Raw genomic sequence first — 25181 nt, forward strand, 5'->3', positions numbered from 1 at the left:
ATAATGAATAAAATGCAAATGAACATTATATCACCCTTTTAGGCAGATTTAATATTGAAAACCACCGGAGCCAGATGAAACTGTCAAATTAGCAATGGGGAAAAGAAATATATTTTCTAAATTAAAATTCATAAATCGCAATTTAATTATAAATACGTACAAATAATAGATATTGATACGCCAAAATACGGAAAAAATAATCCTAACTGTCTAGTTGACAAAAACACTAATAATCTTGGGTCAAAATTGTGGATGGCATTTTTAGTACTTAAATAAAATGCACTCTTTTTTTGATTGTTAAACTTTGGGAAAATTTCTTTCTTTCTTTCACCAGAACATCAAAACGAGATTATCAACTAGTTATAACATCAATTATTGGAAAAACATAAAAAACATGACACACTAACTACCTAAAAAAGTACCTGAATTGTAGACATATCATTCAGATAACTTTGGATCTAAAATTGGAAAAAGCATTTATAATTTAAAACCATCGTTAAAAACTCAATAATTAACAGAGGATATAATTTAGTCATACTTGTGTTAAAAAGTGAAAATCAGTTGTCCTCTTCGTTGTATGCTAGATCTATATCTAAGTATATATAGTGGTAATGTAACATTTTTTTATAATTAGATTAGTAACTAATTATTATATATTACTTTAAAGATTAATTTTAAAAACCCTTTGCAATAACCGCAGCTATGCCAAAGGCCGTATCCAAAAATCACCCTTTTGCGCCTCGCCGAAACAAATAACGATGTTTTGAAAGTAGACCTAGAATCTTATATTTTATATTGGTCTTATTATTGTAATCTGTTTGGTATAAGAGGTGCCGATATAGTCTTTTATGAGAATGTAACGGTACTTTAGAATTTTTTATCTTAATAGACATTCTTCGTATATCTTTCAGCTTTTTTATTCCTTAAAAGAAGTACCGAAACATGGAAATTACTGTATGGCTGTTTTGTTAGAAATTTGAGAGCAACCAGCTTCGTCATTTTTTTGGGAACAACGAACATTTAGTCCCTTTCTTATAGCGCTGGGAAGAAAGTAATACAATTTTTTAAACTTCTTACAAATAGCTACCTATGTACGACTTGTCACAGTTGGGTCAAGGAAGCGGCTACTTTACTTCAAAGAGAACCTTTCCCTCAATATTGTACAATTATTTGCCTTTTGCTTCCCTTTTTAAAAAATACCGTTATGTTTATATGTTTGCGCTGAAAAGGAAAATAAGTCGGTTCTTGTTAAAAAGGAATTCTTCAAGTGGAGATTATTCTGTTCTATGAGATAGTTTGTGAAATTTGAGAAAGAGAGAGGCACTTTTCGTTTGGTAGTCTAAGAGATTAGACTGACTTTTGGTTACGTCGTCTAATAGTTTGGACGTATTTCTTTCTCTGGGAATTTATCTATAAGTGTATATATACACTTCTATTGTATCTCAAGTAGTTTGATCTGACACCTGAGTAGATCAAATATACATTATAAATTAACTTCAGTGTTTGATACTAAAGTTAAGTACAGTTCAAATTCAGTGCGATTTAAGAGGCAACATCATCTAGAGTTACAGTAAGTGGTCTTACTATTCATATTACCTCGAACTATCTCCAGAAGTAGAGTAATCTACGGATGCAATCAATTAATCTAAGGAACAACTATTTCATCAATAGAACTTTCATATCTTTTCATTAACAAATATTAATTACAAACATTCATTATTTAAATAAAAGCTGTGCGAGTAGCTTCTTGTAAACCAAGTGCCGTTTGGTCCTTATTTTAATTTTTGGTAAAACCGATTTTTATAATCATGTCTATGTACTTTTGCACCTTTATAGTAAATTAATTTAGTATTATTTTGTACTTGCTATAAATTATTACTTTTAAAGCCAGTTATCTCGAGATAAGCCTAAAACGGAGAAATATTTATATGATCTACTCTTTTGGAATTTTTTTAAAGCATCAAGTTCTCCTTAATGTTATATTTTATTTATATGTGCATGTGTCTTTGTCTATTATATATGTGCATTATATTTATATGTGCATTTTTTACATGTTACGGTAGATTTATTTGTATTTCTTGTTTTTGGAATTCACCCTTCTGGTGATTCAGTTATTGAATATATTTTGTTTTGTTTACCTACTGAATTTTATTTATCTACTCCTAATAAGTTTCCTGATAATAGAGTATCTCTGAATATTTGCTAATAAAAATATTTAACTATCACGATATCTTCGGCCAGGAGAAAGATCAGGCTGTATATGTTTGTAATTAAGTCGGTGGACGAATTCCACCGAACATATTTATTATTTGCTTACGTAGTGTGTTGACCACTTATTTAATAATTAACTGTTAATATCTTTTCTTGTATTTGGTCTCAGAACCTAATTATCTCTCCTTATCTTTTTTTTTCTAAGGTTTCTTAATTTTCCTCTTGTAACCCCAATAAGTTAAGTGGCGCACTTTTTCTTATCTTATCTTTGGTAATCTTACCTATCTCTCTTGTTATCTATTTCTCTGTCTTTTCTAATCTATCTTATCTTGTCTTATCTTTATTATTTCTTCTGTTGGATCCATTTCCAATGCCAAAAGCTAGTTTCGAACCCCCGACTCGCTCTCCTCCAACCATCTAGCTGCCGTTCGCAGTGTCTCCATTTGTGACCTTTCTAGCACCATCCAAAAATAAAAATCGGTTGCCTGTAAAGTCGGTTTTACGGGCGAAGATTTTAGGTGACAACGTCTTTTTTATATATTATTTTATATATTATATATTATTATATTATTATTTTATATATTATTTATATTTTATATATTATATTTTTATATATTATTTTATATATTATTTATTTTATATTATATTATTGATCTTATTATTTTCTACAAAATTTATTTGAAAATTTTTTCGATATATCAGTTAGTTGCGGAGATATCGATCATTGAAGTTATTGTTTGCTACCAGTATTTTATATATTTATTTTTTTCAGTTATAAAAAATTACTATTTCCAATTGTGTCTACCAAGTATGGTCACATGTATTTGCCTACATATTAAATAATAATAAGTACAGATAATGTTATGTGACGTTCACTTCTGATTATATATATTTTAATATTTTTAATTTTAAAGAATCAATTTGAAAATCAAAACACTTATTCAGATCGAAGGTTCAAATTTTTGCTAAATAAATTTGAAATTAATTAAAATTTGTAAATGTAAATGGTAAAGTTGAAAATTAAAACATTTACTAAAATTGGAATTTGAAATTCTTGCTAAACACAGTTAAATTCTACCTCCGCGCGTGGTGATTGGTCGGTTTAGTTCGTTTGTTTGGTCGCCCTGTTTTGACAGGTTAGAAGTTATAATTTGTTATTTTAAATGTTTGACTAGCAATACGCGCTGTTTCTTCTCAATCGACTGAATTACGATTGATTGCAGAGTGATTTAAACTAATAATTTACTTAACACTATCAACATTTGTCAATAGTATGACATAACCTATAAACTCAGTTTCTCAACTTTTGTGTCAATCTAACAATTAATCAATCAATCATAGTTTACGATAATGAAATATTAGTGTACAATTATTTACCTTTATTGTTGTAGTTGTTGTAAATGACGAATCTAAGCACTCCACATTTTCACTACAGACACAGCTGACGATACTTTCAACGATTTTCAACTTTAGCGATTCAACGCGCCTAATTCTCTAGTGCCGCGCGCAGCGGACCGATCATGTTTGAGTGGGAGAGAGACGCAAGGCATTCGCCGGTCCGGCGGGCCTCTCTCTCGTTCGGCGACTCACTGTAACAGACGTGAGCGGGCGTTACACTTTTTCTTAAATGACTCCGAGCCACAACCTAATTTAAGACGTTGTCACGTCAAAAGGTTTCCGAGGTTACAGTATAAGTATATATAGTTATAGGATATAAGTATATATAGTTATAGTGTTTTCTCTTCGTAGTATGTGATAAGCTTTGCCCAATAATTTTTTATCAATTTCTTGAGTGCTTTACACAGTTAGCTCAAACTTCAGGTGTTGCTTGACCTAGAGCATTGTTCCACACTTTTTTGACTGCTGTATTCCCAAATTCCTAAATTCCCAAGACAAACTGTATCGGATTGTACTCACAATGATATGGAATCAGCCGTAATACCTGATCCCCATGTCCTTGTAATAGTTCGTCTATAGCGTACTTAACGTTTTGTGGCGTTTTTCAGGCGACAAGGTTCTGTTTCTGCAGGAATCTTTTTCAAAAGTTATGCTTACTTATAATTTTCGAGGCAATTTTTCTACCAGAGAACTATGGTATGTATAGTCTCGAGATTCCTATTGGAAACATAGGGTTTCTACGAAGTGTCTCCAGCGAACTCTATTTCTGGCTAGTGCTTTGATTTCAAGTCAGGATTTTCCCATTTCTTTCCCTTCGTCCAGTATTGTTCTTTTCCAAGTTTTCTTAGGTCTGTCCACTTTCCGTCAGCCTTAAGGATTCCAATCCAGCATTGCCCTGGCAATGCCATCTATGTGTCTACGTAGTGTGTGGCTCAGCCATCTCTATTTTCTTCGCCTTATTTGCTTTATGACATTTTCTAGATTGGTTAGTTCCATAAATATTCATTCGACATAACGCTCTAAGTTTCATAAAACTCCATTGATGAAAACTTGTAATTGGTGTATTCTGGGTGCTGATATCTTCCACGTTTCACAGCCATTTAGTGATATAGCTTTTACATTTGTGACGAAGATTTTTAATTTCGTTTTAGTTGGATAAATCCTGGATTTCCACGAAAAGCATATTATCTTGGACATATATTCAGACACGAGAGATATAACTTCCTTCAACTAATAAAGGAAAAATAGCTGACTGCGTGGTATCAAGAATTGGACAGGACTAGACCTCCAAACCTTAATAAGAAAAGCACAGAACAGACACGAATTTTTAGAACTCATCGCTAACCTCCGTTAGAGACGACACCTAAAGAACAAAATTAATTCTTTCCTGCACATCAACCTCTGTACCAGCGTTACAGTCTGCTCATGCTGCTCATGCTGCTCAGATGTACCAATTCCAACGACTCTCTCAACTTCCTGGTTATTGATCAGAATAGGCTGGTTGTTTCTTGTGCCAAATCTCATTTCTTTAGTTTTTTTGATTTTCATTTCTAGACCAATCTTCTTTGATTCTTCTTGTAACCTTTTTAACTAGAGTTGCTTGTATTGTTTTGTATGTGCCAAGAGGCATATATTATCATCGTAATCTAAATCTTCCAGTATGTTTGTTAATCTCCAGTTAATTAGTCTATTAGAGTTTATCTTTGCTAGTGCGGAGTCTAGTACAAAATAGTAGGGAAGATAAAACACACTCCTGTTTTACTCCGATTAGCACAGCTGCAGGACTTTCTGTATCACTGTAGAGTTATTTGATGAGATTATTATTTTTTCTGGTATTCCTATTTCCCGTAGTCCTTTCCTTTCCATTTACAGCTAATATTGGACAAAAAGGTAGATGGAAGAAGTATAGGTCGAAAGAAGATATCGTGGCTGAGAAATATAAGAGATTGGACGAACACCAACGGAAATAACCTAGAACACGAAGCCCAGGATATAAACCAATTTGACGTAATGGTGGCCAACCTCAACAAGATGCCACATAAGAGGAGGAATGATAAATTAGAGAACAACGTTAAAAAAAATCTTTCTTGTAGGTGCAACTTTGCAATGAAAGATAATATACGTAAAAACCTCCAGATGTATTGGTATATTAAATAAAATACTTATACCAAAACAGACAATATTGTGCCAGAGGATAGTTGGTTTGGTAACGAGAAAGAAGAATTGTTAGCGTCTGCAGTAAGAGGGCTAATCTGCTGACTGTTTCTACAGATAAGAGCACTTGGGATTAAAAAGCCCTTATAATTACAAGTTAGACACATTAAACCGAGAAAAGTAAAATATTCAAGAAAAACTTGAAAAATATTCAAGAAAAGCTGGTATCCGAAAAAAAATGTTTGGTATTTGGTACTAAGCTTCAGTGCATGAACAATGATGATTTTATTATAAATAATACCCAATAATATGTGGCTGGAACAAGATGCATAATTTCTCAAAACGACATACGATTGCTATTAAAGTATACAAAAATAAATTTTACAGTATTGTCATAAGGGTGGTAATTGACATTTAAGCATTAACAATAAAAATAAACTTGTTCATGCTTATCGAGAACTTCTTATTTTGCTCCGCAAATTGGTATGTAAATATGGGGCATTTGCAGATTTTGGTTTATTCTGTTTTTTTTTTGCTACACCTTCGAAATCTAGAAATCTTAAAGTTTATGCAAAATAAGCGGAGCAGAACAATGAGATTTAACAAATATACAGTAAAATTGTATAAGAACGTTAAGTCCAATTAAAAAAACTCAGATAAACTTGGACACATAGGTATAACTAAACAAGAATTTTCAATTAAATCATATTTTGTAAAGTAAACTAAAATATTAACTTTGGTCCAGACAAGATAAACCTCAGTTGGCAATCCCGTTTTGGCCTTTAACAGAATGAAAATCCCATTTCTCAAGAGGGAGCCCCAAAAGTAATTACTAATCCCATCTAGCAGAAGCGGCAAACATCACCCGAGTATATTTCCTCGACCACATTCGCATTTTCAACTGCTCTGTGTTATCTGCTCACTCCCAATGCTCCCTGGAGAAATATCAAATAGCGTAATCGCAATTATTAAATCGAAATTGTGTTGATTGCATGTCTGGTTGACAATCTCTTAAGTGAGAAATTAAACAGGGTAGAGATGTCCTCGGTCTGATCCAAAAAGTCATAGAGATATTTTAAGATATTTTAAATTCGAAAATAAAAAAAACCTTTTTAAAACTGTATTTTAAAATGGCGAAAAATTAAGTTCTTAATAGTATTTTCCACACTAAAATAAGTAATTGTCCATCTGTTTTATTTGGCCGCCTTAGGTTGGAACTTTATTATACCGAATGACTTTTGGAATGGCAAGGAAAGAGCTTGAGAATGATATTTTAACACTGTTTCAATATTAATGAAATTAAAAATTAACTTTTGTGTGAAATTTCTCCAAACTTGTATTAATAAAATTATATTTAAAAAACAATAATGTACATCGAACAAATAGCAAAAATATATCAACTGTTACGTGGAGAATAGCAGTATTCAATTATAAAATATTTTTTACTACAATTGATTTAACAAAGTGTTTTTAAAGATTCTGCATAGTAGCTTAGAAGGACTAACCACCTTCATAAAAAAACTTGAAGCGGGAGGTCGCCTGATTAATGAATATTAGCATTGAATATAGTTAGCAAATTAAAAAACGAAAACCTAAACTCATATGGCTGAAATTCTAATCAATTTTTGTTTTAAAAAGGCAAGTTTGTAGTATACCTACTAGTGATGTAACGAATGTCAGTTTTTGAACATTCGCGAATGCGAATGCGAATATATGCCACCGATATTCGCGAATACGAATGCGAATGCGAATATTCAGTTTTTTATATTATCTCTTTCAAGTACCTATTTTATTATTTTATCTTTATGCATGTATACGTGTTGTAATAATTGGTGATTACCGCGAGATATAAATACTCCTCTCTCTCTCTATATTTGTTTTGCTACAGTATACCTTATCTTTTTCGTATTATTCTCGTTGTCTTTTCTTATCTCCCTCGTGTCTGTTAACTTTCTCTATTCCCTATTCACAGATAGGGTGGCGCCCAAAATTCCCTTTTCTTCTCTTTCTCTTCCGTACCTCACTCTTGTATCTCTTGTATTTGAGTTGCAAAGAACCCCGACTAAGATACCTCTACCAGGCTGAAGCCTTAGCCTAGAGCAGTTTCCTGGGTAAACGCCACTCTGTTCATAAAGAGGGTACAATATAACATTGAGATCAATGAGAGCTACGGCACAGCAAAATGACAAAAGATGACAATTAAAAGAAACGGCTGGCGAAACAGATTAGAGAAGATCGGGAGAGTTAAGTAAGGTTTATGGTACCAGTGCCGATAATAATTAAACATTGATAACCTTGATAAACAGAAAATTCCAGAGTTTTTACAGCTACCAGTATCTACCAAGTCTGTCAATATAAATTTTTCCATACTTCTAATGACGATACTCATTAGAGTACTTAATATAAAAAAACGATAATAGATAAAAACGTGTTTTCCTGTTGTGGATATTTTCTTACCAGAACCAGAAGTACAGACGAAGACACCATACTTAATTTTTCATGTTTCCCATTGAAAATGAAATTTTTATTATGCATCAAGGACATGCATAGCAAGAGTTTATTTTTTAATTTATCTACAACTTTGTCCATTACAGGAATACTTTTGTTTTTATATAATTGTATATAGTCGACTCCAGTAATATATCGCCGGTAAATACCATTTCGAACAAAAGTACGACAGTCCTAGTGGGTAATTTACAGAGAAATAATGATATATGTATAGGAAAAAACACATGGACTTTAATACTCGGTGCGCGATACAATAATAGTTTCAATATCACGTTTTATTGTAAGATTAAATGAAATTGCTGCTTAATGAATTTCCCGCGTATTATTTTGCAACTGCTCTATTCCCTTTCTTTACATATCTGATTTATTAAAGCTAAGACAGCTAGAATATCGTAAAAACTCACAAGCGTTGTTTGTAAACGTAAGAACCCCTTGTTCGACTCATTCATTCAGTCAGAAATTTGTATCCAAAGTTACATCTCTCGCAGGAGGAAAACAACTATTCGCCGACAATAAAAAGATATCTGATGCCATTCAAAAGGACAAATATGGGAAGTTTTTCCATTTATTCGGGATAAAAGCATGTGTCTTTTATTAAAGTTGTGTAAACATGAATAAAAAGGGAGATAAAACGACAACTGGTTTTTAAATGGTCTCCGGTTTTCCTTTGTATGTACAAGGAAATGTCAAAAAGTGTAATTTTTTTATTGAAGAAATATTTTTAGGATACAATAAAATCCTCTTAATATATAACAATAAATTATTTTAGCTACTACCAGCCAATGTTTAAAATATGTCTATTAGATCTGGTTCTTCAGGATATTTGCGACTTTCAGAATTATCGATATGAAGTTTTTCTATGACTTTATTATTCAAAACCCACGCTGATAGTAGTTGAAAAGTTTTGAAGATATTAAAATCATTTTATAAGTTGCGAGTAAGTCGTTTACAGTCGAGATCCTTTCTTTCTTTCTTTCTGAACTGATCCTTAATAGCAAATAGGTAGAGGGGTAGGAAGAAAACAGGTTTCTTGGTTAAAAAACATTCGTGAATGTACTCAGAAATCATATGCAGAACAGTTATTCTGTGGCAGAAGATCGAGAGGCTTTCACGATAGTGATCGCCAACCTCAGATAATTCTGACATGGCACATGAAGAATAAGAAGTACTGAAGAGAGTTTTAGCTTTCTTCTTTCGATTTTGAAAATGTACAGGTTCTAGAAAATGGGTAAAATTATTGTTTTCTTGTGGTGTGAAGTTGTTTTATGAAAAATGGCTACCAGAGGATGTATCAACTCACCAGATTGTTTCTGCTACATTTGTGGTAACTATACAGTTAAAAAGCAACAAAGAAACATTTCCGATTTTGTTGAAAAGGTATATTTTGCCTATTTTGGTATAAAGTTGGGTGATCAAGACAAGTCTTGGGCCCCACACAAAGTTTGTTCAGTGTGTGTTGAAGAACTGAGACAATGGTTTCAAGATAAAAAGCAGTCATTTCGTTTTGGAATACCAATGGTTTGGAGGGAGTCCAAAAACCATAGTGATGACTGCTATTTTTGTTCTTGCAATGTTCAAGGTTTCAATTTGAAAAACAAAAAGGATATTTCTTACCCTAACATCAAATCAGCCATTCGCCCTGTTCCTCATGGACCTGAAGTACCAATACCCTCTCCTCCAGTTTCTTTGGATGGTATTTTAGATGACCACGAGCCATTGGCTCAGCTAGGTGAAAGTGAAGAAGAGAGTGATGGCTACGATCCTGGCACAACCGATCCCGTTCCATTCTCACAATCTGAACCGAATGATTTAGTTAGAGATCTAGGTCTTCCTAAAGACTCGGCAGAACTTTTAGGGTCTAGATTAAAAGATAAAAATATGTTGGCTCCGGGTACGTCCTTTTCTTGATATCGTTCCAGGGAAAAGAAGTTTGTATCTTTTTTCTCTCAAGAAGGTGACTTGGTGTTTTGCAGTGATGTTCCTGGACTTATGGCACGTTTCAAAATAGAATATGCTCCTGATGAGTGGATATTCTTCAAAAAGAAGCCTTAAAGCAGTGCTTCTACACAATGGCAATAAGTATGCTTCTATGCCAGTTGGACATTCTGTTCACTTGAAAGAATGTTATGAAAACCTCGAACTGGTTTTAAACAAACTCTGCTATTCAGACCATAAATGGACACTATGTGGTGATTTGAAAGTGATCTCAATGCTGCTTGGTCAACAAAGTGGTTATACAAAGTTCCCTTGCTTTCTCTGTGAATGGGACAGTAGAGACAGAAAGCAACACTACATTAAAAAAGTTTGGCCCTTGAGAAAAACCTTACAGGTGGGGGTTAAAAATGTTGAGAGGAAAAGCCTTGTGGATCCCAAAAAGGTATTACTACCACCACTCCACATTAAGTTGGGATTAATGAAACAATTTTTAAAGGCGTTGCCAAAAGAAGGGGAGTGTTTCAAGTATCTTTGTGGACAGCTTCCTGGTTTATCCGAGGCAAAACTAAAGGAAGGAGTCTTTGTCGGACCAGACATTAGAAAACTGATGAGAGATCCCAATTTTATGGACAAAATGGAAACAAACGAAAAAGCAGCATGGACATCTTTTAAACTAGTTGTTACCGGTTTCCTAGGTCAACAAAAAAGATCCTAACTACAAGACAATCGGCGCAGACATGCTCGACAACTTTAAGAAGCTGGGATGTAACATGAGCATTAAAGTTCATTTCCTCCATTCACATCTAGACTACTTCCCTGCAAACCTTGGTGATGTAAGTGAAGAGCAGGGTGAAAGATTCCACCAAGATATCAAGGAAATGGAAAGAAGGTATCAAGGGAGATGGAACTTCAACATGATAGCGGACTACTGCTGGATGCTAAAACGAGATGACCCTCAACGAGTACACAGCCGGAAAAGCAATAAAAGAAGCTTCGACGGAAAGCAAAAGCGTTACTATAAGGACTTATGAGCTTAAAGAGAAATGTAAGTGTACTAGATATGTAGTTTATAACATGTATTATACATGAAATAAAATCCTGTAACTTAAGAAAAAATTTGAAAAATTGCTAAAATTTTGTTATTATACCAAAAAGTAATTCCTTTTTTGTGAGAAAACCTTACGTGATAAGGTACAAACAATTTTAAAAAATATTTTTTTTGTAAACCTGTGTTATAATAAAAGATGTATACTGAAAATTATTGGTATGAAAAAATTTCTAAACTGTATGGCTTCCTTAGAGTATTAAAGAGAATTCTAACTTGACAGGATTCGACAAGGTCCAACATCAAAAACTCGTGGAGACACTTATTAAAAGAGCCTCGACAGTCGGAATATTAGAATTATGCGAAATCTTTATTGTAAACAAACAGCAAGTGTTAAAAAATTATATTTTCCGACTAGAAGACCGACTTTCAGAAGAAGTACCAATATTAGAATGCTGTGAATGCTATACTGTCTCCACATTTATTTAATTTATACAGCGAATAGACTTGCCTCAACGTTAAAAGTCTGTATTACAATCAAGGGCCAATCAACTTTTAATATTGAGGATTAAAAATAGATAGTTTTGACAATCTACAAACACTCCTTCAAATATAAAATGACGCGTGTAAGACATATGCACCTAAAAAATGAACGTCAAAAAAACTACATTTATGATATTAACAAAAAAAGAAAATGTGCATCTCAAAAACAAAATATTTTGTTTATCTTTGCACATATTGTGATAGAATCGTAAGTATTTGCTGCTATAAAACATAATGAACGGTAAAATAAAAGGCAGATGGAGTGGAGAATGATGAACCTTCTAGTAGAAAAACTTACGGGATTGGGCTGGTCTTATCAAAACAAACTACACTGACCCGTAAAATTAACCGAATATGTGAAATTCCAATGTTTTCTCCTTTTAGTTTTGTTGAATTGTTGGGCCCAACCGGACAATGGACTAGAGGTAATGGATTTTAACAAGAGCTATGAGTCAGGCCGATGAAGTACAAGTTTAACTGTTATTTTCAAGGTCATAGCTCTTGTCAAAATCCATTACCTATACCATAGAGTAAATTAACGAACGACATTGCCGTTCATATAATTTACTCCGTGGTAGTGGTATTGTCCGGTTGTGCCGACGCTAACGCGGCGCTACTAACGAGTCCTTAGACTTCAAGGACGGACTGTTACTGCTACAGCTTTGACTAGAAGATTGACATATGTTTATGGTACCATAGTTTCACCTCATAGTGTACGCAGAAGGTCGAGCGAACAAAATCATCGTATGTACTCGGCTACAGGCCCTTATTGGATGCAGCCTATCGAAAACAACGTTTGGAATCCTCTTGTGCTCATGCAGATTGTGATATGGAAGACTGGAAAAACTTGTTTATAGACGAGTCTCATTTTACGAGATATTCACCTAATGGTCTCGAAAGAATGTGGAGAATGGCTGGAGAACGCTATGTCCGATGCGATGTTGCTTCTCTTCTAGAGTACAGATTGATAGTGGAGGTATAACGGTATTGGGCGGCATTTCTTTGGAAGCACATACAGATTTTATCATGTTTGGGGAAGGTGGCCTTCATACTGATAGGTATATTAGGGAATATCTGAAAGAATATGTGGTACCTTATAAGAAGATTGTAGATAAAAATTTTCTGCTAGTGTAGGATCATATTTGGCCACACATGGCCAGGGTAACAACGCAATACTTTACATTTGTTGGTATTCCGGTACTAGTCTGGCCTAATAGAAGTCCAGATCTTAACCCCATAGAGAATTTGTTGGACAACTTATGAAGAGTAGTAAGGCAAAATTATGGTAGCTGTAATTAGATTACCAGGCACTGGTAAACGAGTGGAAACAAATACCGGAAAAGGAGATTGCTGCTTTGATTCAGTCTATGCCAGAAAGGATGAGAGCTATTATTTGAACTTGACGACATTATAGTCGATTTTAGTATCCATATTTTACTCCGGAATCTTTTTTAAATTTTTTATTTGTTTTTAATTAATCAACGTTTTGGAACTTTTTTATTTTATGGATTGATGTTGAACATATAATAAAAAAAATATCGAAATTTAAGATAAGACACTCATTATTAACCAGGTTAACACAATACTATTCAACCTGATCATGGATGAAATAACAAAAAAAAGTAAAAACTAAAAAATGATACAAAATTGGAGAAAAACAACTTATTATAATCTGCTATGCAGACGACGCAATACTAATCTCTGAAAGTGAAGATGATTTACAACGTATGCTGCACCACTTTAATATCTAGGCATCACACTTTCTAGTTCAGGAAATATCGAAACGGAAGTGGAAGATCAAGTGAATAGAGCAAACCGAACCACAGCTAGTAAAGACGGCGAGAGACGGTTCCCCCAAAGGAAGACGATCAGTGGGAAGACTACGAAAACGATGGAACGACAACTTACTGGAGGCACGTTGAAAAACAGATCGAGTCATATCTACACAAAAAGAAGAAGAGAAACTCATGATTAATAAGACTTTTAATTTAATTATAAAACTATTAAGTCTTTATATAAATAGCAATACTTAATAAATTTGCCATGATGTTGGCATATAGAACGTCTGGTTGAACTGTACAGAGTCCTTCCTTCCATCGTTCATCCCTATTTTTGCCCCCACGACAAAGGATATGCATTTGCAAACTTTTCTTTTATTGTTGTTTGCTTAGTTATGCCAAAATATATAATTTATAATTTGTGATAAAAATACTTATTTGATATTTGCAATGTAAAAAATATGCATTGAAAAAACTTTTCAACTAGTATTATTGTAGTTAGTTTTATTATTTGAATTATTGTTTGCTTAGTTATGCCAAGAAAAATAATTTGTATTTGTTGATAAAAGAAATATTTAAAATAATTAATATTTAATTATTTTTTATTTAAAAATTAAAAGGGAAAATCCCAGTGTATTTATTATTTATCTCAATATAAGTACTTAATTTTAGCTACTAGAAGTGCCCGTTATTATTAAAATGCGATTTATTTGACTTGATCAAAACAAACGGCGGGGGGAGCACCTTCCTGTTAAAACATCAAATGGTACAATATACACTATACTGTTAATTACTTTCAATAACATCTGTCAAGGCTGGCCAATAACGGGTTTGAGTAATAAATTGTAAATACATTTTACCAGTCAAATTAGCAGGTAAAAATATACAGCCATTTAATGGTGACCGACTAATTTAGTTGGTCACTGAAAACGCCTGCCAATATATTTATTTTTTTCGATTGTCTTGAAAAATTATAAAGCTAACTAATTAACCTTCTTGTGTACGGTACGACTATATACCTATTGTGCACAGTTAAGGGTGCACCCGGGTTTTAAATGGAAAAAATATTATTTACCGGATCGTTTTGTAAAATTGTGCCGAAAATTTCATACGAAATACATATTTATGTTACACTATAAAATCGATTTCTAAATTGATGGTCGCTTATTAAGCTATATTTAATTACCCTTATATTCAAAAGAATTTATATTGGACAAGGCGAAAGGCTCGGGTTCGTTCGGAAAAATATTCCCATAAGATTTGTTTGCATAATCACTTTCATGAGATACCCCAAAATAAGATTCAAATTTCAAATGTTAAAATTTTTTTAAACTATTTTTTTAAACAAATTGTAAAAATCAATTTTTTCAGCGCGAACATTGTATTTTTGAATTTTTTGGGAACAAAATAGGAAGGTCTCTTGTAGTTTTTCTGAAAACTTGATCGTTTTCTTTCGAGTTATAAATAAGTTAAAACTGAGAAAAACGCAAAATTACGATTTTCAAAGCTCAAAAACACAAATAAAAAACATTATTTTTGAATTCACCAAGGACCTAAATTTAAGTTCAAACCTTGTTCTATTATTTGCCGATAAGTATTTTCGGCCTGTTTACTTTTAAAACATTGTTTTTTAAACGTTAATGAAGCGCTTATGATAGGATGGGCACTCGGGATGCGACGTGTATAAGAAACAGAAACAAGAACTAGGGCACAAATTTCTGCTGGTTTAAATTCTCATTGTACAAATGAGCGCGCGCACTGCCATACTGGCTTTATTATCAATTAAAAAAACTGGTTCAATAGTTATTTATGCGCCAGGGGTGTTATTAATATGATGCGCCCGGAGAGCAACATAATCCAGCCAGATGGATGGATGTTGTCATCTGTCTTGTTACTATCTAGAACCCATTCAGACATCGTTTGAGGGTCAGCAGCAACTGCCTAGTGGGAGTCTTATGTTGCTATGTAGGTTATCTGAGAAATATTCAAACATTACAACATAATTTTCAATGAAATGTAAGAAATATTAAATTTTGTACCGTCTAAAGGGTTTTTACCCAGGTATTTAATGGCTTAACTCATGTGCACCGAGTAAAAAAACACTGATGATGGGCTTTTTAGTACAAAAACGTCTTGTGATTTTAAATTATATACCTTTTATAACATTATAAAGGAATTTAAATAAACTTTTGTGATTAAAGGTATACAGCCAACTACATGAATTTCATTTTCCTTGTGAATTTAAAAAGTAAATAAGTCTAAATTTTAGTTTATATATTATGAATGTGAAGTGAAAAATAAAATATTGTATGTACCACTGGTGTTATTGGATGATTATGCCCATCGAGCACCATCCATCCCTCGAGCCAGAGGCCCTGTTGGTGGATTATCTTGCCTTCCGGTCGTAATCTTCTTAATAACACCTTTGATGCATAAATAACTATTAAATCGTTGTTTTTTAATTGATAATGAAGCGTGTATGGCAGAACGCGCGCTCATTTGTACAATGAGATTTTAAACCACCAATAATGTGTGCCCTTATCTTGTTTCTCTCTCTAATACATGCCGCAGCCCGAGCGCCCCTCCTGTCATAAGCGCTTCATTAACGATTAAAAAACAATTTTTAAAAGTAAACAGGCCCAAAATAATTATCGGCAAATGATAGAACAAGGTTTGAACTTGAATTTAGGTCATTGGCGAATTCAAAAATAATGTTCTTTACTTGTGTTTTTGAGTTATGGAAAGCGTAATTTAGCGTTTTTCTCAGTTTTAAATTATTTATACCTCGGAAACGATTAAGTTTATAGAAAAACTGCAAGAGACTTATCTTGTTCAGAACGTCTATAATGTATATTGTCTATAATGTTTGTCTAATGTTAGGCGATTGTCAGATTATTTTTAATGGTTCTAACTAGATATGCCCAAAAATCATGTATTTATGACTTTGGTATAATTAGTTTGGTCAAAGTGAATATTCGGCCTTATATTTATAGTCAAATCTCGAAATTCATATTTGAAATTAGCGAATTATCAGCAGCCGAATATAATAGGTAAGTTTCATAATGTTTTGTAGTAATAAGTAGTAAACATCGATTTGTTTATTTGTATTTAGAATTACACACGAGCAACAAAAGTAATATTTAGCATTCATGCATGAAGAAGTATTCGAAGTAAGTAAGAAGTGATAGTAAACAGAAATGTTTGAGTGAAAACAAGAACGAATGGATTCCACCCCAAACAACAGACGATTTGTCTGCTTTTTCGAATGTTAAAGATGTGGATGGTAACGTATATGGAGAAATAGAATTAAAAGAAAATTCTTCGGAAGAAGAACATGAAACCGATGGAAACAACACTGCTGCTGATATTGCAAATGCTGCACCTTCGTATTGGATGGCTAAAGATGGAACTAAGTGAAAAAAAATGTCAGGTGCTGGTTGTCGTACTCCACAGCACAATATTCTGCGTTAAAAACCCGGTTCTGTTGCATCAACTAAAGGTTTATCAGTAGTTGACACGTTCAAATTAATTCTCTGTGAAGAAATAGTAAATGTTGTACGAGAAACCAACAGTACAGCTCTTCTTTCAAAAAGGAAATCCAAACAAACTCACGCAAAAAGGGCGTGCATACATCGGTATCCTTAGAACTATGGGTGAACAGCATGCAAATAATCAGCACCTAGATTCGCATCAATTATGTCCAGAACCAGATAAGCAGAAATGAGCCAATATCATTGGACTAGGCGGCAGCTATAACGGAACTCTGGTTAATGCTGAATGCAAATATGTCATCGAAATATATTCCAACTGATTGTTACTTCAGATGAGCAGCTCTTCTCTTTTAGAGAACGGACAAGATTTACCCAATACATACCGTCCAAACCGGCAAAGTACGGTATAAAAATTTGGTAGGTTTGTAACGCACAAATTTCATATCCAATTACTGGACGAATATATACCGGTAAAGGACCGAATGGTCCAGAAAAGAATCAGGGAGAACAAGTTGTAAGAGATTTATGCATGCAGTACAAAGGATCGGGTAAAAACGTCACCATAGACAATTTTTTCAAGACATTACCTTTGCTTCTTTATAATCAGCTTTCAATCGTAGGAACACTGAATCAAAACAAGTCCCCTACATTCCAAAGGCTCAAAAACATGTAAGTTTTTGAAACATTTTGCTACAATAACTGGAATAGAGTATTTTCTAGGGCATCAAATCGACTTTCCTACACCGCTCTCGACACAGCCACCACCAAAGGACGCTTCTGGACGCACAAAACATGCAGGTTTGAGTGTAGAGCCACATCTTCTTTGCAAAGTCAGGCACGAAAGTGTCGTGAATTTTGTAAATGGCCTATCTGTAACGAGCATTCTGTACAAATAATAAAATGTTGCTATTGTAATTTGTAAGCCGATTTATATGTACAAAAAAAAGTAATCCATGTTTATGTTACTCTTTTTCTTGTTTATTTCGTATTGCCTTGTGTTTAAGGTATAAATTTGTTTTGGGCTAAAAATCTTGTTGTATTGACTTGTGTTATCGGTATCACTTAGTTTTTAACTTATAATAAATTTATTTAGGATAAATAAAAGTTTCATTGATACACAGTAAGGCGAAGTAATAAAAAAACCAGCAAGAAGTTGCAAAATGTATCCGGGTACCTTACTGTACACATAAGGGTTAATAGCGGCAATTTCTACGATTTATAGTCCTACCTATTCATAAAAAAGTTGCATTCATCGGCTAAAACATATTGGAAACAAACTGTGCATCATTAACTGCCCGCTCAGTCATTGTTTTACAAAATTGTAAACGGCGATCATAATAATCATCCTCATTGTTCCTGAACTAACTTTATTTTACAAGAATAGATTTCATAAATTTTTGTCTCTCACGAGAACTATTCAGGAAATCCATTAGAACTTTGGCACAACATTAAAACAATTTTAACACTAATGAAGAAAACAGATTTGCTGGTCACATACCCCAAAGCAATATCCACCCCAAAACAGACAGATACCAGTTTATTTTTTCAATACGGAAACCTCAAGAGGGTGACGACACTTACATCCCTGGGGGTGGAACAGAGATTGTGGAGGACGTGTTTGTCATGCAACAGTTTATCGTTTTTACGTCAGATACACATGCCAACTCCGCTCCCCTGCTTCTTTCGGTCTTTCGTTTTGCAAACAGTTGTTCATGAACGAAGTTAAGATAAAATTGTTTTTAATGGTAAAGGAGCCACACTGAATGTTACAAATATTATTTTTAAGAGGAAACAATTAAATATTTAGTATAATACATATTATCATAGTATAGTACATATATTATATAGCTTGAGGCTTGATGAATTAAAATATGTATACCAATTTTAAAGCTTGTTCGAACGTAGTCACTTTTGGGTAGACAAAAATACACTAGGTACATACTTTCATCAGTTTTTTACGAAGCAAAAAGAAAGAATATTAAGTATAAATATATCATTATTTACTGTTAATTGTAGTTAATCCTTAATAAATAAACACAAAATATTAATAATACATATACAAGATAGGAAAACAATTATTGCTGATTCAATGACGTCACACGTAAATGTAGCAGCATAATAAAAAATTAAGCTGTCTGATAAGCTTTTATACGATTTTTACGGGCTTGTATGATAACACACGAACCTCCGGTATAGTCTACACTACACACTTAAATTTACATATTTAAATTTACTTTTATACATTTTTTAATACATTCCAATAAAATGTTGTTAAATATTTTTTTAAGCGACTGTTCAAGTTTCACAAATCGTAATTGTTGGTTTTACGTAAATTTTTAAATCAAATAAGTTACCTACTTCATTATTAATAAAGAAAGACTAAATGTTGACATTAACTATTAAAATTTTAACTATCATATTCTCGTATTCGGACAACTGAAAAAAAAATATCCATCGTACCACCTTGACGTGGTAAAGGGCCTTATATTAGGCAGACTACTACCATAAGACCAAGAGAATAAATAGCAACACGCAAGGTAAACGTTCGTACGTATTGTAACGTCCCCAAACCTTCTTCAACCTTCAAACATTCAAAGGAGGGGAACCTTCTTTAACATTAGGTCTTACACCTGAGATAATTTAAAAAAAAATAGATTTGGCTGCGGTACGACAGGAGAAGACCGGAACAGAAGACTCCCTGAAAAAAATTGAAAACCTGAAAGAGACATTCGTGGTTCTTGGAAATCAAAATAGTGGACTTTGGGCAATTCCGTACTCCAAGCTACAGCTACGGATACTTCCGTACTATGGAAGGCTACATGTGAGTCTCCTAGTCGAGAGGAAGGTAGAATTTAACTATCTGGAAGCCCTATTACTATCTCCATCAACCAAAGTCTACAATCACTTTCATGTAGAAGACCGAAAGAAATTCATATGGACAGAAGAAACGTCTTAAGGTACTATTATCGTCTAGAATGCTAAAAAATGACACATTTTCAACAATTTTTTTGTACCGTATATATTATACATTACAATCTAACTTTTTTTTTATATTATTATACAACTTTTGAAGATAACATTTTTCTTATTTTTTTTTCATTGTTCCTGTATTTTAAAGACGGTGCCAAATTTTTTTTTCACTAGTTTGAGTAATCTTATTTTCTCCTTTCCTTACGTGGGAAATACTTGTCTCTGGCTCTTGGTTATGAGATCTGAGTCCAAAGCTCTGTCTTATTTTATTAAATTGGACCAAAAAGTCCTGTGCTCTAGATTAACTCCAGTAATGGCGTTTAAGGTGAGCCAGGTGAGCTCTACAATAGCCACACGTTTTATTCCCTATGTTTTAGATGTTCAGCTTATTTCCCGTAAGGTACTATTAAAAATGTATGTCAGATGGTGGTCATTATAAGTTTATAAGTTGGTGATCATTGTATGTGATCCCGATGATCCCGGCAGGGGAGGAAGAACACAAAAATGTAAGGCTTCCCAGGTCGTCAACCCACGAAATCCTTACCAATATTTAAACACTAATAAAGATAAAGTGTGCACGTGGAACGTTCAAAAAATCTGTACTTGGAATGTTCGAAGTATGTTTGAAGGGGGAAAGATACACAACACCATTCAAGAAATGAAAAGACTAAATATCGACGTGATGGGAATCAGCGAGATGAGATGGCCAGGCTCGGGACAGTGCTGTGTGGATGAGCATATGGTATACTATGCGGGAAACGACAAACCACATCACTGGAATGGCGTAGCATTGATTCTGAGCAAAAAGGTCGCTGGTGCTGTGATCAGCGTGGTACCTCTCTCTGACAGGGTCATTCTGATGAAGCTGCAAGGCAGACCCGTTAATATGAACATCATTCAAATTTACGCTCCAACATCAGAAAAACCAGAAGAGGATATCGAGGAGTTCTACGCAATTGTACAAAAAGCACTAAAATACACCAAGAAGAACGAGCTAACCATCATCATGGCTGATTTCAATGCCAAAGTTGGCAAAAGCAGTGTAGAAGACATCGTCGGACAACACGGCTTAGGCGAGAAAAACGAAAGAGGAGACCGACTCATACAATTTTGCCGGGAAGAAGATTTTACCATTGCTAACACGTGGTTTAAACTTCCCCGAGACGACTTTATACGTGGAAGTCACCTGCAGATACAGCCAGCAATATCATCAGAAACCAGATAGACTTTATTCTCATTAACAAAAGATTCAAGAACAGCTTGACGTCGGCGAAGACCTTCCCAGGAGCAGACGTCTCATCGGACCACAACCCATTAGTGGGCCAGATAGAACTCAAACTAAAGAAACTCATCAAAAATCAACCTAAACAGAACCTGGATTATGACACTCTAAAAGACCCCGTAGTTCGTCAGAACGTGAGAGATACAATAAACTAGAAACGGCTCAACAACAAGAACAGAGTGTAGAACAAAAATGGAGTTATATCAAAGACGTCATGCTGAATCCGGGAAAAGAACATATGGGAAAGAAAAAAAGAGTAAAAAATAAAGAATGGATGACTGATGACATTCTGCAGATGATGGAACAAAGAAGATTAATGAAAAACAGGGACGCGAAGAAATACCAAGAAACCAACCAGACAATTAAAAAAGAAATACGAAGAGCCAAGGAGACATGGATGCAAGAAAAATGTAAACTAATCGAGGAGCTCCAAGAGAAACACGATCATATAAATATCCACCGAGGGATTCGTGAAGCCACTGGTCAATACAAGAGGAGAAACACACACCTCCTCATTAATTAAGACGGTAATCTGGCGACGACAGTGAATGAGAAGTTGGTTACCTGGAAAATATATATCGAAGAACTTTTCTGGGACGACCGCGGCAACCTTCCGGAAATAAATTGCATGACAGGGCCGTCAATTCTAGAAAGCGAGGTAAAGGCTGCTTTAAAACAGTCTAAGAATGGTAAGGCTACAGGTCCGGACGAAATACCCGTTGAACTTATTAAGGTGATGAGTGAAGTGAGCACAAAGGAGTTAACTGAACTGTTCAACGCCATATACGATTCAGGTAATATCCCAGATGAATGACTATTGTCAACATTTGTAACGCTACCAAAAAAACGATCTGCGAAAACGTGCGAAGATTTCCGAACTATCAGTCTTATGAGTCATGCACTTAAAATTTTTCTTAAAATCATACATGCCAGAATTTACAAGAAATGCGAAGAAAATGTCGGTGAAATGCAATTCGGATTCCGCAATTCTATGGGTACACGTGAAGCACTTTTCACCTTACAAGTCCAACTTCAGAGATGCCGCGATGTCAGTTGTGATGTCTATATTTGTTTTATTGACTACGCCAAGGCATTTGACCGTTGTCAGCACCAGAAGATGGTCACCGCACTACAAAGAGTAGGATTGGATGAGGAGGACATTCGGATCATCATGAATTTATACTGGAACCAGCGTGCTCAAGTTAAGGTCGAAGACCAACTGACCGACCAAGTGAAGATCATGCGAGGAGTAAGGCAAGGATGTGTGCTATCGCCGACTCTTTTCAATATATACTCTGAGGAGATTTTTAATGAAGCCCTCACAAACCTAGACATGGGAATCCGAGTGAACGGTGAATACATCAATAATATCCGCTACGCCGATGACACTGTGTTACTAGCAACCAGCCTAAACGATCTGCAGGCCTTACTAGACCGAGTGCGAACTGTGAGCGTATCATACGGACTAAACCTTAATATTAAGAAAACTAAATTCATGGTTGTCAGCCGTACAAATTTAGATCCCGGGGCACTAATGGCAGGTAGCGAAGAGATCCAGAGAGTCGACAGATTCACTTACCTCGGAACTACCCTCAACGTACAATGGGACTACGCTCAAGAGATTAGATCCAGAATTGAAATGGCACGGTCTATATTTATTAAGTTGAGATCCTTGCTGTGCTGCAGTGATCTCAGTTTGGGAACCAAGATGCGGATAGTGAGGTGCTACGTTCTTCCAGTGTAACTATATGGAGTTGAAGCCTGGACACTGACGCAAGCCACTGAAAAACGAATCGAAGCCTTCGAGATGTGGATATACAGAAAGATACTAAAAATATCTTATGTGGACCATGTCACCAACGTTGAGGTCCTACAGCGCATGACAAAAGAAAAAGAAGTGCTTAATTTAATTAAAGAACGTAAGCCTGAGTACCTCGGCCACGTGATGCGGAACGAAGAAAAATATCGAATTCTTCAACTTGTTATGCAGGGTAAAGTATTTGGCAGAAGAAGACCGGGACGCCGTCGTATCTCGTGGTTGAAAAATCTCCGACAATGGTTTGGGATGACCTCAGCGGAGCTGTTTCGCAGAGCAGTCAACAAAACCATGATAGCCTTGATGATCGCCAACATCCGGACCGGTTAAGGCACTGAAGAAGAAGAAGATCATTGTATCCCTGTTATAAGTTTCTCTTCAAAGCCCTCTTCAATGTGTTCTGTTAGTGCGAGGACTTGACCGGTGCCTCTAAATCCTCCTTGCTGTGAGATGAGATGCTTGTCGACATTTTTTTCTATTCTGGGGAGTATGAGTCTCTCGTATAGTTTAAAAAAGTGACACAACAGCGAAATAGGTCTGTAGCTACTGGGATTTTCTGGGTCCTTTCCTGGTTTTAACAAGGCTGTTACTTTAGATTTCCTCCATGATTTTGGAATTTCACAGGCTTTGCAGCACGTGTGATAAAGTTGTAAGATCCAGTTTTTTGCTCCTTGGCCTAGATGCTTTATTTGTTCACCGCATATATCATCCACACCTGCAGTTTTCCCGTTTTTTAACCTGTTCATACCGTCGTTAAGTTCTTATAGTGTAAAAGGAGTTCCTGGGTGGTTTGTCTCCGAATCCAATTTTCTTCTAGTGTTTGGGTCCTTATATCGGTTCGCAGTTCTTCCATTCATACGGAGTTGAGCAGCGACTTGGTTTGCCGTAACCTTGCAAGTTGGTTTATGTTCTTTTGGATCACCGCTAAGTTTTTTTACAAGGTTCCATGCTATTTTGCTACTATGTGTCATGTCCATTTTTTGCAGGGACTCAAATCAACTTTTCCTATCTGGCTTGACTTAGCTGTTGGAATAGTACTGCTCCGCAGTCAACCGTTTCTTGGCTAAAAGGGTCAGTGGAATAGAGGGTTTCGTATGTTCTCATTAGTTCTTTGGACTCGCTGGACATCCCGGGAACGTATTGTTGCCTACACCCTCTGGGGATAGCTTTTCTAGACACATTTTTGAGTAGCTCTACAAATTTTTCGTAGTTCTTTACTTTTGGTTCAAGACGTAGCAGCTCAGAATCTAGCATGTCTGCATACTTTTGCCAGTTTGTCTTTTTGAAGTTAAATCTTCTTTTGAATGTGCTTGTGGTCTGACAATTGGAAAGATATTTATACAAATTGGTCTATTCTGAATTTTTGGTATGGGGCCATATACTACTTTGGTACAGCGGTCTTCGAGGTTATTACTTGAAAAACAGATATCCGGGTTATATCCTCTTTTCCAAACTTTGCTCTGAAAGGATGGTGGAAGTTTAGGGTTAACGTGAGGCCACTCGTTTCGGCCCATGCTTCTACTGCGTCTCCATTTGCGTTCGAATCTGCATAGCCCCAGAGTAAACTGTGACTGTTAAAGTCTCCCAGCACAAGCTGATTGGGTTGTGATTGGAAGTTAGTTGGTGGTAAAAATATAAAAGGCTGGTTTGAGGGCTTGTATACTGGATGCTGAGGGGCCGTAAGTTATACGCAACGTTACTGGGGGATATAGTGTCAGCACAGGTACCGAAAGGCTCTCTGCAGGAGGAATCCTATCTTCCCTCTTGTGGAATCAGGTAAGGCAAATTTAATTAAGAGTCAAATATGGACTGAATGACTGACTGATCAGAATAAAATTCAAATGTAGAGCTTAACATATTCACCCAGAAGTCCAAAATCATAAAATATACCACAAGGAGGATTTTAGGGAGATGAAGTCCTCTAAGTCTGAATAATACAAATCTAAAAATGGTGAGTGAAGTAAAGTATCTTGCGGTAATATTAGTATTAAAGCTTACTTGGAATCAACAGATATGGTGGTATAATCACCAATTACATATGCATCAATGG

At 34.9% G+C, this 25181-nt stretch overlaps 1 protein-coding gene across 3 annotated transcripts in view; it reads right to left on the reverse strand.

Moving 5' to 3' along the window:
- Nucleotides 1-25181, reverse strand: part of spin (lysolipid transporter protein spinster) — a 246897-nt gene that overhangs the window by 85787 nt on the left and 135929 nt on the right. The gene's annotated exons all lie outside the window — the stretch shown is intronic.

This window comes from Diabrotica undecimpunctata, chromosome 4 (assembly GCF_040954645.1).
Source record: "Diabrotica undecimpunctata isolate CICGRU chromosome 4, icDiaUnde3, whole genome shotgun sequence".
In the NCBI taxonomy this organism is placed as follows: Eukaryota; Metazoa; Arthropoda; class Insecta; order Coleoptera; family Chrysomelidae; genus Diabrotica; species Diabrotica undecimpunctata.